Source organism: Erythrolamprus reginae, chromosome 2, assembly GCF_031021105.1.
Source record: "Erythrolamprus reginae isolate rEryReg1 chromosome 2, rEryReg1.hap1, whole genome shotgun sequence".
Taxonomy (NCBI): Eukaryota; Metazoa; Chordata; class Lepidosauria; order Squamata; family Dipsadidae; genus Erythrolamprus; species Erythrolamprus reginae.
The window spans coordinates 11,297,069-11,312,434 of NC_091951.1; the positions used below are offsets into that span (position 1 = coordinate 11,297,069).

Sequence of the window (15,366 nt, forward strand, 5' to 3'; positions counted from 1 at the left end):
TACTGGTTCAAAATACAATAATACCTCGTCTTACGAACCTAATTGGTTCCAGGGGGAGGTTCGTAAGGCGAAACATTGTTTCCCATAGGAAACAATGAAAAATGAATTAATGTGTGCAATGGAAAACCCCCCGCAAAAAAACGCCACTGCCCGTCTGTTTCAATTGAAACAGCCGGGCGCTTCTCTGCTTTCTCCCAATGCCGAACCCGGAAGTTCGGCAAAAGTTCGGGTTCGGGTGGCCGCCGAGAAGCCCCGCCGCACGGCTGTCACTTTTTGAAACAGCCGCGGGGCTTCTCGGGGCTTTCTTGATTTTAGTCCATTGCCATCTCACTATCATTTCCAACTAGAGGAGTAATGGCTTCCTTTACTTCCCTCTTAATATACCTAAAAACCACTACAGAAAACAATTTACATGCATTTTATCAAATTTAGAAAATATTTCAACCTGCAGAGTTCTTTTAATTCCCAGAAAATACTGATTGTATTCTTTCCCCCCCCCCATCAAGTCTTAGCTAAATTGTTATCTGCTGTCAAGAAGAATAGGAGGGAGATCAGCTCCAGAAAGATAACCTTTTTTGAGTAGTTGCCAAGGCAATTATTCCATATTACTTTAGCTTCCCAACATATTTTTGTGGAAAAAAACTCTTTATACTCTTAGTCATTCTGATAAATTTATGGTGTAACCGAAATTCTGTGCCCACTGAATCATAGTGCCTTTTACTTCATCTTCAGACATTCCATATTGTAACAGGTACTTAAATAATTTGGAGGTTATTTTATCTTCCATGCCTAAAAATATTTTATCTAAGCTGCTTATTTTCTGAAATCCTTGTTTACTTTTACCCTCATTGTATTTGGATTTAATCTGTAAGTAATGCAGCCAGTCTATGTTAATTCCTTTTTCTTTTAAGTTTTGCATTGAAATAAGTTGGTTTTGATCATCCAATAATTGATTGTATGTTAATATTTTTCTTGTGTCCAATGCGTTTGGATATATTACTGATTCTGTGGGGAATAACCCCTTAGGAATTTGTATATAATGTGGCTTTCTTATTACAAACCATGATTCTATTTTTCCTCATGTTTTCTAAAATATGTATTTTGTTCTTTCCCCCAAAGAAAAAAGAGTGCCATCCAGATTGTAGATTGAAACCTTCAAGTGTTAGTGTTCTTCTGTTTCTTAATATTATCCATTCATTCCTTCATCCAACTAAAGACGCTGCTAGATGGTAGAACTCCCAGTTTGGTAGGCCCAGTCCGCCCCTCCTCCTATGATCTTGCATGTATTTGAGTTTCATTCTTGCTTTTCTCTTAGTCCAAATAAATTTAGGTATGTACTGTTTTGTTTAGGTTGGCAAAGAATGTTTTGTTTAGTTTAATTGGAATGGTCTGGAATAAAAATAATATTTTAGGTAGCACGTTCATTTTAATTGAAGTAATTTTGCCCATAAATGATAGTTGTAACTTGGACCATTTTTCAAAATCATTGCTTATTTTCTGGATTGCACTGTCATAATTGTCTTTCTTTATCAGACTACATTTTGCTGTTAGTATTAACCCTAAATATTTAACTTTTTAAATTATGTTTATACCTAATATAGTCCCTAGTTCAGTATTTTGATTAGAGGTCATATTTTTTGTTATTATCTTAGGTTTTTCCTTATTAATTTTTAACCCCCAACTTTTCCAATTTTTTTGACTTCTTCAATTAAAAAGGGGTCTGTGTTTAAAGGGTCTTCCACAATTAATACTGTGCCATCAGCACAGGCCTTGAGTTTTTATTCCTTTTTTCACTTTCAGTCCTTTTATCTCTTTTTAAATTCTAATACAGTGATCCCTCGATTATCGCGAGGGTTCCGTTCCAAGACCCCTCGCGATAATCGATTTTTCGCGATGTAGGGTTGCGGAAGTGAAAACACCATCTGCGCATGCGCGCCCTTTTTTTCATGGCCGCGCCTGCGCAGATGGTGGAGTTTGCGTGGGCGGCGGGGAAGACCCAGGGAAGGTTCCTTCGGCCACCCAGCAGCTGATCTGCTCGGTAGCGCAGCAGCAGCAGCGAGCAGACGAAGATCGGGGTTTCCCCGCCGCCCACGCAAAGGGGAAACCCCGATTCGGCTCCTCGGTGCGCTGCCGAGCAGATCAGCTGCTGGGCGGCCGAAGGAACCTTCCCTGGGTCTTCCTCGCTGATGCCCCCGCCCGCCCGCCGCCCGCCAGCAAGAGGGGGAGAGATAGAGAAAGAGAGAGAAGGAAAGAAAGAGATGAGAGAGGGAGGAAGAGAGTGTGAGAGAGGAAGAAGCAAGAGAGAGAAAGAGAGAGAGAAAGAAAGAAAGATGAGAAAGGAAGGAAGAGAGTGACGTCATCGGGTGGGGAAAATCGCGATATAGCGTTTCGCGAAGAACGAGATCGCGAAAATCGAGGGATCACTGTATTCCATAATAGGCTTTCTAGAGCCAAAATAAAAATTAATGGTGCTAATGGACAGCCTTGCCAAAGCCCCTTTTTATTATTATTCTGTTGGTGAGATCTTTATTATTACTCTTGCTGCCTGCTGATCATAAATTCCTCTAATTAACCTTATAATTTTTTGCCAAATTTCATTGCTTTCAATTGTATAATAAAATATTGCCAATTAATTTCATCAAAAGCTTTTTCGGCATCTATAAAAATAAATGCTACTTGTTTCTCTATTTGATTGTCATTATTACTTAGTTGAAAGGGACCTTGCAGGTCATCAAGTCCAACCCTACATCTCTCCAGCCAGATTGTAGTCCAATCTCCTCTTGAATATGTCGAGAGTTGGGGTGTTCACAACCTCCGCTGGCAGGCCGATCTAATGGTTGATCACTCTGACTGTCAGGAAGTTCTTCCTTATTTCCAGGTTGAATCTCCTTGGTTAGCTTCCATCCGTTGCTCCTCATCTGGCCCAATGGTGCCCTGGGAAATAGTGTGACCCCCACTCAAGTACCTGTATACTGCTACCATGTCCCCCCCCAGGCCCTTCTTTTCACTAGACTATCCATGTCCAGTTCCAGCAACCTCTCTTCGTATGTCTTGGTTTCTAGACCCGTATCATTTTGGTTGCTCTTTTCTGTACTCTTTCCAGAGTCTCTATGTCTCTTTCGAAGTTTGGTGACCAGAACTGAATGCAATACTCCATGTGTGGTCTGACCAGGACATTATAGAGTAGTATTAATATCTCCCTAGAGTGTATCCCCATCTTGATGCAGTTTAAGATTGTGTTGGCTTATTTAGCTGCTGCTGCATATTGCTGGCTCATACTTGCGGGCCACTCAGTGAAGCAGGGGAAGTAATGTACCAGTATCTGGAGGCTTTTAGAGTCTGGATGGGAGTTAACAGGCTCAGACTCAACCCTGACAAGATGGAGTGGCTGTGGGTTTTGCCTTCCAAGGACACTTCCATCTGTCCTTCCATTACTCTGGGGGGGGGGAAACTTTTGACCCCTCAGAGAGGGACCGCAACTTGGACACCCTGCTCAATCCACAGATAACTTTAAAACATCATTTTTTGGCTGTGACGAGGGGGGCGTTTGCCCAGATTCGCCTGGTGCACCAGTTGCGGCCCGATCTGGACCGGGAGTCACTGCTCACAGTCACTCATGCCTTCATCACCTCGAGGTTCGACTATTGTAATGCTCTCTACATGGGGCTACCTTTGAAAAGTTCAGAAACTTCAGATCGTGCAGAATGCAGCTGCGAGAGCAATCATGGGCTTTCCTAAGTATGCCCATGTTACACCAACACTGCATTGGTTGCCAATCAGTTTCCGGTCACAATTCAAAGTGTTGGTTATGACCTATAAAGCCCTTCATGGCACTGGACCAGGATATCTGCGAGACTGCCTTCTGCCACACGAATCCCAGTTGCCGGTTAGGTCCCACAGAGTTGGTCTTCTCCGGGTCCCGTCGACTAAACAATGTTGTCTGGTGGGACCCAGGGGAAGAGCCTTCTCTCTGGCGGCTTCGACCCTCTGGAATCAACTCCCCCCAGATATTAGGACTGCCCCCACCCTCCTTGCCTTTCGTAAACTCCTTAAAACCCACCTCTGTCGTCAGGCTTGGGGAAACTCAGACATCCCCCCCCCTTGCCTATGTAACTTTGTGCATGATATGACTGTGTGTATGTATTTTATCTACTGGGGGGGGGGGGGGTTTGTGGGTTTTTTTTAGACTTTGTAATGTAAAACTGTTATTTTAGATTTTAATTATTAGATTTGTTACCATGTATTGTTTTTATCACTGTTGTGAAACCCCCCCCCCAGAGTCTACAGAGAGGGGCGGCATACAAATCTAATAAATAATAATAATAATAATAATAATAATAATAATAATAAGTGTTTGTGGGCGGAGGAAAAAACATTTACCCCTCCCCCAAAAATGCAAAGGGGGAAACAGCAAAAAAAATAATAGTGGCTACTGGCCCAAGCAGTCCACAGCAAGGTCCCCCAATCAATGCCCTTGACCATTCTCAATTTATCTCTAAAAGAGAGCCCCTCATCCTCTCCCCCGTCAGCGTCCATAATAATTGTGGTTCTATAAACTGACATACTAGTTATTATCATAGTGGGTTGATAAATTTACAGCAAGATGGCAAAATTCCAACAAGGTGGTAAAACTCCAGCAGTGGGTTTCTTCCCCTGCCCCCAAACGACCCCCTGGATGGCAGTCTCAGTGTCCAGTTCTTGACGTCTGGACAGCATCCTCGGGGCCACTCCAAGCCCTCCGTAATCAACCGCTAGCCTCCGCAATGCACCCGGTCTTCGATTGTCATGTGGGCGAACCACGCCATTTCCCAAGTCCACCCACGTCTACTCAGCATCCTGGCCTCAGTCATATTCCCTGCCACTGCACTGCAAGTATCCTTTGCCATCACAACTGCCATAGTCGGCATCTCAGCTCTCCATCCTCCTCATCTAGCTCCAGTGCTCCAACACTCGGCTGCCATCTGCTGTCTCTGTTTCAGCACTCTTCAACACTCTACTTTTGCTGCCTGTGACTCGCCCAGCCTCCAAATTGTATAATATCCTGAAGATGGTAAGCGGTTCTTGTACTTTCCAGTTAGTAATTTTGGTGATCACCATCATTACCGGCGATGTAGCTTTCATCTCTTGCTCCTCTCCTCACCATCCCCAGTAGATAGGTTTGTCTCTGGGCACAATGAGTGAGCATCTGCTTTGTGTCACTGTTATATTGTTATTTTATTATTGTGAGCCGCCCCGAGTCTTCGGAGAGGGGCGGCATACAAATCTAATAAGTTGTTGTTGTTATTATTATTATTATTATTATTTTGAATCCTGAATTGTTGACAGGAATTGTTGACCAGCAACCATTCATCTTCATTCTGTTGCCCCAACTCTGCTCCAATGCAAAGAATTAAGAGTCATTAAAAGACCAAAACCAAAACAATTTGGAGGTGAAGGTGTTTCGTTTGTGAAGCCTTTCTTAATGGGCACAAAATCTAGAGCAATTAAGCAATTAAGAACTGCTTTCTGCCCCAGTCTTTCTTCATTTCTCCTTTGGGGAAAAACAATATTTTGCCTCTTTTACATTCCAGAAATTATTTCATTCTCTAGAAGTGGCGGACTCCCCACAGGAGAAATAGAAACTGAAAGGAGGGTTCCTTCTTTGAGAAGTCACCACACGAATACATAAAAACAGAGAGGACAATACATAACATACAGTATTACATAATTATCCAGTATAGATCTTGCGGGAAGTCAAGAGAAATCCCAGGTGCTCAGAACCAGCAATCCAACTAGATTCCATTCAAAAACACTTTTCTCTATTCCAGCCCTGCTTTGCCGCCTCTGAACCTATTCCCTTCACCCGCGCATCCCGCCCAATCCACTAACAAACACCACCACCACCACAGGACTTCAAACGAGTTTCGAGCGTCCACAAAGAACAGAGCATGCGCAGAAGACCGTTGCCAGGCCCGGATGTTAGGACAGGAGAAGTGATAGCGGCTTTATGAGACGCTCTAGTCAAGAGCAATAAAGCAGGAGGGATTCTAGTGTTGTGCCTCTCTAGGAAGCAATCCTATTTCGTCGGGTCTCAGAGGTTTGGCGAAGGCGGGAACGACTTGCAGCTGCTCTTCTCAGTCTCAGAACCTCTGAGGGAGCGAAGCCCGCGCTTTTGCTGCCCCTGAAACCGAGAGAGGGGCGGGGCGAGTACGTGGGGGAGGGTCCGTCGGCCCGTACCGAACGGAGGGAGCTTCCCCTGGTTCTGCCTGTGCTGAAGCCGGAGATTGAATGGAGGCCCGGGGATCATCGGGGGAGGAAGCAGCAGCGGCCCTTCAGGCGGGGAGCGGCTGCGGCTGCGGCGGGGATCTCGACGGAGGAATAGGCGGCCCGAGCGGCCTCCCCGAGGGGCTCCGCCGCTCCGAGGCTGAGCGCTGGCGCTTCCGCAGCTGCGGCTCTCGGGAGGCCGAGGGGCCCCGGGCGCTTTGCAGCCGCCTGTACCGGCTGTGCCGAGGGTGGCTGCGGCCCGAGCGGAGCAGCAAAGCCGAGATACTGGACCTAGTGGTGCTGGAGCAGCTGCTGGCCCTGCTGCCCCCGGAGCTGTCGGGCTGGGTGAGGGAGTGCGGGGCGGAGAGCTGCGCCCAGGCGGTGGCCCTGGCCGAAAGCTTCCTCCTCGGCCCCGCAGCCTCCCCGGAGCCCGGAAAAGGGCGGCAGGTGAGGGGCTTTCATCCTTTTCTACGCTTCTTATGTTTTTTCCTTGCAGGTAATCGCAAGCCAAAAACATCAGACTGCAAGTCTTGAGATGGTATGTAGGTGGGGATAACCCTGTGGAACGGCATTCGCACATTCTATTTTCCCGCAGCCATAATAAAAAAGATATTTTAATTCTCAGTCGAGGTGGAGATGGAGAAATGTCATAAATAACCTTTGGATCCGTACCATTAGCTTTGAATGGAAAGTCTTAAATGAATTCCCTTTCTCATGAAGAGGACTTGTTAACCACAACGATGTTGGCCATTTTTATTTGTCCCAAAGCTGCTTTTGCAAGACACAACTTTTCTTTCTAGTTTTTCTCTGAAGACATTTCACTTCTCAAAGAAGCTCCTTCAGCTCTTCAGAGAAAGTTATTGGATGAGAAGTGAAACATCTTCGAAGAAAAACCAAAAACACCAGTTGTCTCTTGAAAAAGTACCTTAGGGACAACCATAAACTGGATATCTTAGGGTCTAAATAGAAACTTGTATTTCTTCCCTTAGATAATATTTTTTGGAAGAAGCAGAAAATGTGGGTTATTTTCACACAGGTATTTAAAACAGTTCTAAATTACTGCAAAGAATGAACAGAGGGTAGTAAAGATTGTGAAATAAAAGATGACAATTGTGTTTAAGTGGACGAAATAGGTTGCATATTTCAAAATCTATGTATTATGAACACAGAAACCTTTTCCACCTGTCCTCAAGATTTTTGAATGTAGTCCATATTATTCTAAAAAGCATTAGTATTCAGTAATGTTTTACAAAATCACAGTTTGAATATAGTTATCCATTTTTTACATTTTTTACATTGCTTAGTTTCAGTAAAATTAGTAGAGATGCAGATCCCAAGCCTACATGCTTTTCCAAACAGATGTAAGCTGATATCACTTCAGACAAATAGCTGAACAGTCTCTCTGCATCATCATTACAACATTCTGACCAAATCTGAATGCAGTATTCCAAGTGTATTCCAAATTTGCCTAATCTAATGTCAAACCTTCCTTTTGCCTACATTAAATTTTGATTTCTTGATAGGGCACATTGTTCAGGTCTGACAAGACCATTTTGTATCTTGACCTTATCTTCTGGGGAGTTGGCTATTCCTGCCAGCTTAATGTCATCTACAAATTTGATAAGTTCCCCACTGTAGAATTTTCACTGCAGACAGTTCAAAGAAGACTTTCCATTGTGCATAGGATAGAGTTTGGGAGGGGGAAAAGGTCCCTAAATGTTCTGCCCGCGTGTCTCAACCGCCCGTAATTACAGGGTAATTAGTCAAGGAAGACACACACCACACGATAAAATGAAAACCCAAAAGTCTTTATAAACAGAAAAACAGAAACAGCTCCCTTTTTAAATGTCAAAGGGATTTTCTGGTACACACAAGGCACAGGTTAAATGCAATCCAGTTGCTCACCCAATAACTGGGAAATTGAGTCCAATTCTAAAGTCCAGAAAGTGAACACATAATCTTGAACAGCAAAAACCACGATCTTGACGAAACAATGAATCAGATAAACTGCCATGAGGCTAAAACACCAGTCTGCTCTTTTATCTGTAGCACTAATTACAGCAGCCCCACCCAACCACAGGTGGCCTCATTTATCTCCTGTAATAATCCTTCAATTGTTGTCTCCTATGCATCACTCTACGCATGCGTGGATGTGTCATAACTTCTTGTTTTGAATCCAGGGATGATAGGGATAATTGATCTCCTCCTGGGCTGTCTGCCAAACTCCCCTCTTCCCTGTCACTCACGCTTCCTTGATCAAAGGAGACTTCGTCGGCAGATTCCATCGGGAGCAAAACAGGCCTGTGGCATGTGGATGTTTCCCCCACATCCACCTCCACATTCCTTGGGGCAGGAGCTGGACCGGAGCTAACCACAACACTAAAGAAAAAACAAATCTTGCACAGAGAAACAACAAAATATAATTTTTTTTCATATTCCTTTAGAAAGAATGAAGTATCCCAATTGTTTTAATTAGAGTTTCAAAGTTTCATGGTGTGCGTTGTACCTCAAAAGCACCTTGGTGTATGTTTCCAAAATCTACGTCTAAACTTCCGGATTGGTGTTCTGATGGATGGAATAGATGTAAATACATTCGGAAAGAAGGAAAGGCCAAAATAATCAAGGGGAGAAGATAAATAAGCACCTGCTGTTTTGAAGGAAAATAGGAAAGAAAAAAGAAACAGCTCACAAAAATGACAGGCGTTTATCCAGAAATAACAGCAACCCACAGAGTAGGAATTCTCAAGTTCTCTCATTTTGATTTGAATTGGAAAAACCTAAGTCCAGCAAACTGACATGGTTAAAGTCATTTGAAAGTGGATCATTGATCAGGCTTTTTTTTTTTAACTGCAGGAGCCATACATAGATATTTCAGCAGAGTTCCAGGGAAGAGGAGATACATCCAATGTTTCTGAAGAGCTTCTTTTCAGGAGGATCCAACTGGGACCACCTTGCCAGGTTGGTATAGATTTCTTCTAAAATGTTTAAAAAACTCCATTCATAAGCTACTTTGAAAACCAAATTTGGTCTGTAAATTTGAACCTGGAATACAAACAAATGACAATTCATAAGTTGTGTTAGGAAATGTAACTTATATGTTGGAACAGTTTAATCTTTAGTTTAACCTTTAGTCTTTGAAAAGATTTGGGGAAAGCAGTTAAAAAATTAAAGCTATAGAATGAAGCAATACCAATTGAACAAAATTTAGTAATTTGGCAGCTGCAGACTTAAGATACAAAGTTTACAGAACTTCCTTTCGTATCTTCTAAATCGCCTTTAGAAAAAAATATCAATAATCTGGCTAGTTCTCTTTTCACTAAGATCAATTCTGAGAAGTCAAATTTTCTAAGCAAACAAATATTCTCATATCCACAAAGTTACCACCTACAGGTAGCTCCACCATTTCGTTTTCAAGAAAATTCTTTAAAAGCCATTTTAAAGCCAAAAAAGAAGGTAGCCATTTTAGATCTTTCAAATCTTAAAATTCTTTTTTTTAAATCAAATTTTAAGTCCTTAAACAACCCAATTTTCTTTCCAAATGGGTCTTAGCTACCGCTTACTTATTCCCCTTTGTTCTTTGCAAGCTAAATAGTTCCGCTGTCTATTTAGCCGCTTCCTCCAATTTCTCTGAAACTTTCCTTAATCAAAGCACAGTTCTTTAACAAAGTTTGTTCTCTGGCAAGCGTGTTCACCCCAGCAAACAATTCTCTGTCTCTTCCTCCTCCAGCACAATGCTTAATTTCCTATTTCATTTTGGATGACATCCATCTCTTCCTTTTAATCTTTCCGATCATAGTTGCTGTGGCTAAGAGTGGCAAGCCGCTTCCGCTCCACTGCTGCTGGAGACACCCGTGGGGTATGCTGACCCCAAAATGGGCACCAAACTAGGTCTCCTTCTTCCCCTCCCCTTCAGGGAGTCTCTGGGCTGATTCAATAGAACCAGCACCCCAAAACAGCGGGGTTTCAGCAATTCTCCCACAAGAGCGAAAGGAACACCATCGTACCATGGTGGTTGACCACGCCCTCTGCTTCCCACCATTAAGGACTATGTGCACCTGCAGGGTATATGTATCTTTGTTAGAAGAAAATGTCCATTTGGTCTCCTGCAAAGCTCTCTTTTCTGTTTTGGAATTAAAAAAGAAAATATAATAGAGTTCTGTCATATGATACTTTTTTTTTTGTTTCTAGGCATCTGATCCCTTTGAGGAGGTGGCTGTGAACTTCACAGAGGAGGAGTGGGCACTGCTGGATTCTAGCCAGAAGGCCTTGTGCAGGGAAGTCATGCTGGAAGTTGCTATGAATATGGCTGCTCTGGGTAAGGATCCTCTTTGCTGTGGATTCTGTAGATTAGGAAAGATGTTTTAAGTGGGAATTAAACATGTGGTAGTGAGATCTCTAATGACTATCACCTGTAAAACCTTTCCTAATCTCAGAAAAAGCAGATCACAATGTACAGTGGTACCTCGACATACGAATTTAATTCGTGCCAGACCTGAGCTCGTATGTCGATCAATTTGCATCTCCAACGAATGCCTTTAGACTTTGCTTTTCGCCCCGAGATAACTGGAAACATGAAATTCTTGCGCCACCTAGTGGACGCTCGGCTCGTATCCCGAATTTGAGCTCGGGTGTCGAACAGAAATTTTGCTCGCGTCTCGGCTCGTAACTTGGAATACTCGCATGTGGAGCAGCTCGTATCTAGAGGTACTACTGTATAGTATGTAGTTAATATCAACTGAACACATCCCTTTGATTCCCTTTAACTGCCACAACCTCCATATCATAAACCAGCTAACCCTTCAATTTTGTACAAGATTCTCATCACATCCACTCTTCTAGAAAACAATTAGGGCCTTGGCAGAAATGCTCACTATAGCATTATGAAAGGCCTTAGATAGAAATGCCGGAGCAGAGTGATCTAACAACACAAACCCTTAATATGGTTGAGGGCTGAAAAATCTCTTGGATATCGTTAAGAGTATCTGTCAGGCCGAAACCATCGTGTGGATTCAGAGGCTTTGGCCTGCCACAGTTGTTTAGCATTAGGGGCCTTGGGAGGGGTAGTGAGTAGCATTAGGGGCCTTGGGAGGGGTAGTAAGTGAGAGGGAAAGTTACTAGACACAACAAATTCATTTCTTCAAGCCAAGGTCATCTTTTGTTCTGCATCAACTGAAGAAAAAAGGAAGTTGGTGCATCCGTCCTGGATTGGGTCTCCATTTGTAGGTGTCGGGATGTAGGATGAACCTTAATGTTGTAATCATAGGTTTATAGGCACTGAAATTTGGGATGGAATATTGCTGGAGGGTGATATTTTAGCCTAATTGGGTGCTGAATAAAACCTTATCCTTCCTCTATAAAAAGCAGCAAAATCCTGGCTGAATAAGCAAGTTGCAGAATCCATGACCATGCGGAAAATAATTAACTTGATATACAACATGAGGAAAACCTATATCTAACTTCCATATAAGGAAATATATGCCTTACTCTCAATCACCAGTAAACACACAATCCAGGAAAAGGCAAAGAATGGAGCTTCCGTTAATTACCTATAGGGAAGTCACAAGGAGATTGCCTTATATAGTGCATGAGTGAATGGTAGTAGTAGGATGGCTTAATGTATGTGGCGTTCGCAAATTGGCTATTCTGTACCACATGTCAGGAAAAGTGAAATACAATAAAAGGAGCTATCTTGATTTAACAGATGTCGTCTCATCGAGAAAACTTTCTCTCTGTCGCTTCATTCTGATGTGGCAATCACGGCACCCTGTGCCTTCCTAGAGGTTGATCCACCAAGGGAGGGCTGTTTGCCTTCACCTTAACCTGGGTGGAAATTGGGAAGATGTTAGTATCAGAATTGTACGTCAGCACCCCAGATAGAGAAATAAATCAAGTTCTAGTCCAATTATTTTCACTCAAGGTTTGATTTCATGCCATCACACCATCTTCATTCCAATATTAACGTCTTCCCTGGTCACGCCATCTTCATTCTGATACTAGCATCTTCCCAGTTCCCACCCAGGTTAAGGTTCATCCTACATCCCTACACCCACAAGTCCATCACAAGTCCCAATCCAGGATGGATGCACCAACTTCCTCTTTTCTTCAGTTGATGCAGAACAAAAGACGACCTTGGCTTGAAGAAAGGAATTTGTTGTGTCTAGTAACTTTCCCTCTCACTCACTACCCCTCCCAAGGCCCCTAATGGTAAATTACTGTTTACAGTTGCCAAAGCCTCTGAATCCACACGATGGTTTCGGCCTGACAGTATCATAGAATAGAATAGAATAGAACAGAATTTTATTGGCCAAGTGTGATTGGACACACAAGGAATTTGTCTTGGTGCATATGCTCTCAGCGTAGATAAAATAAAATATACATTTGTCAAGAATCATGTGGCACGACACTTAATGATGGTCATGGGGGTCAAATAAGCAATGAAGAAGCAATATTAATAAAAATCTTAGGATATAAGCAACAAGTTACAGTCAACATGGGAGGAAATGGGTGATAGGAATGATGAGAAAAACTAGTAGAATAGAAGTGCAGATTTAGTATAAAGTCTGACAGTGTTGAGGGAATTATTTGTTTAGCAGAGTGATGGCATTCGGAAAAAAAACTGTTCTTGTGTCTAGTTGTCTTGGTGTTCAGTCTCTGTAGCAACGTTTTGAGGGTAGGAGTTGAAACAATTTATGTCCAGGATGTGAGGGGTCAGTAAATATTTTCCCCGCCCTCTTTTTGACTCGTGCAGTCTACAGGTCCTCAATGGAAGGCAGGTTGGCAGCAATTGTTTTTTCTGCAGTTCTGATTCTCCTCTGAAGTCTGTGTTGGTCCTGTTGGGTTGCAGCACCAAACCAGACAGTTATAGAGGTGCAGATGACAGACTCAATGATTCCTCTGTAGAACTGTATCAGCAGCTCCTTGGGCAGTTTGAGCTTCCTGAGCTGGCGCAGAAAGAACATTCTTTGTTGTGCTTTTTTGATGATGTTTTTGATGTTAGGTGACCATTTTAGGTCTTGAGATATGATAGAACCTAGAAATTTGAAGGTCTCTACTGTTGATACTGTGCTGTCTAGTATTGTGAGAGGTGGAAGGGTGGAAGGGTTTCTCCTAAAGTCTACCACCATTTCTACGGTTTTGAGTGTGTTCAGTTCTAGATTGTTCTGATCATTGATAACAATTTCAACCCAACATTTTTTACTTTGACAAATTGGTGATACCAAACCTGATATTTAAATGGGGATATTTTTGACTGGGTAATACCCCTCTTCCTTTTAAATTCTAATGATAATTTCTGGTTTCCCCCCCAACCAGGTGATAGTGATACATTGGAGAATGAGAATTATAAGCATCCAGGGATGTTTGAAGTGCAAATGGCAGTGTCTTCAAAGAACCATTCCTTCTCTTTACCTAAAATACAGGAGAGGAAATATGAACCACAAAGTTTTGTAAACTATGATGAGAATTTAAGTCTAAAGAAAAGAATGAAAATCTGCATGAAGTGCGGAAAGAGCTTCAGTAGAAAATGTAATCATTGCAATCAAAGGATCCCCGTTGGTGAGAGTCCATACAAATGCATAGAATGTGGAAAATCCTTTACTACAAACTATAATCTGACTCGCCATCAGAGTACCCACACGGGGGAGAGACCATATAAATGCACGGAATGTGGAAAAATATTTCTTTGGAACTCAGAGCTTATTAGTCATAAGAGGACCCACACTGGAGAAAGACCTTATAAATGCACAGAATGCGGAAAGTGCTTTCCTGAAAAACAATCCCTTACTGATCATAAAAGAATCCACACAGAGAAGAGGTCATATAAATGCACAACTTGTAGAAAAGACTTCCAAACAAGGGGTAATCTGTACACCCATCAATGTATCCACACGAGTGAAAAAACAGATAGTTGTTTGGAGCTTGGAAAAACTGTCAGTGAGAGTAGTGACATTACTTGCCCTCAAATGATTGACACAGAGGAAGGACCATATAAATGCCTGGAGTGTGGAAAGAGCTTTATTGAAAAATGGCGCATAACTTTCCACCTAAGGATGCACATGGCTGAAAGACCGTATAAATGCATGGAGTGTGGTAGAAGCTTTCGTCACAACTCAGAATTTGTTTGTCATAAGAGAACCCACACTGGGGAAAGACCATATAAATGCATACAGTGTGGAAAAGCGTTTACTCAGAAAAAGACTCTTATTAATCATGAGAGAATCCATACAGGGGAGAAACCATTTCAGTGTACAGAATGTGGAAAGTGTTTTGCTTGGAGCGGACAGCTTAAATTGCATGTTGACATGCAACATCCATAGGGCTGAGGTCATATAAATGCTTGGATTGGGGGGGGGGGGGATTTATTCATAATGAAAGAATGCACATGTGGGAAAGACCATATAAATGCATGAAGCTTGGAAAAAGCTTTAACTGGAGCAAAGATCGCATTTGCCATAGAAGGACACACACTGGAGGTGACCATTCAAGTGTATGGAATGTGAAAAGCAGTTTACTCAGAAAAATTGTCTTCTTAATCATGGAAGGAGAGACACACACATAAATGTACAGAGTGTGGAAAAGGTTTTGCTCAAAGGGAGCAACTTCTCATGAAAGGATCTACAGAGAATAGAGACCATATAAATGCATGTATTATGGAGAAACAATAATACATTTGCTCCTGTAAGGATCCACTCCAGGGTGGGGGGAAGGATTGTATATTGTATGGTATTTAGGTGTAATTTTATTGGCAAAGAACCTGGTACTCATGAGAGGATTCACTTATGTCCACCTAAGTGGACAAAATATGTACACATCTATATCAAAGCATGAATAAAAAGATTAACAAGAACGTCAACTATGCTGTTGACTATTGCTTTAAAAAGTCTTTTTGCCACTTTCTCACTGCACCTTCTACACTTTGCTGACTGGTTTTGAGGGTAGGGGGAGTGCAGTGGGCTTTTCCCCAGTTTTGGGTTGAAGGATTGTAGTAACGACGTTCTGAAAACATTTCAAATATTACCTCAACTAACCATATATAAACTGCTATCTGTCTAATGACTTCGGGGTATTTATACCAGCGGTCCCCAAACCACGGCTCTCGGGACGGATGTGGCCCACTGAGGCAAT

At 42.5% G+C, this 15,366-nt stretch overlaps 1 pseudogene; it reads left to right on the forward strand.

Moving 5' to 3' along the window:
• Positions 1 to 15,094, forward strand: part of LOC139159139 (zinc finger protein 420-like) — a 45,973-nt pseudogene extending 30,879 nt beyond the window's left edge.
• The last annotated feature ends 272 nt before the right edge of the window (positions 15,095 to 15,366 follow it).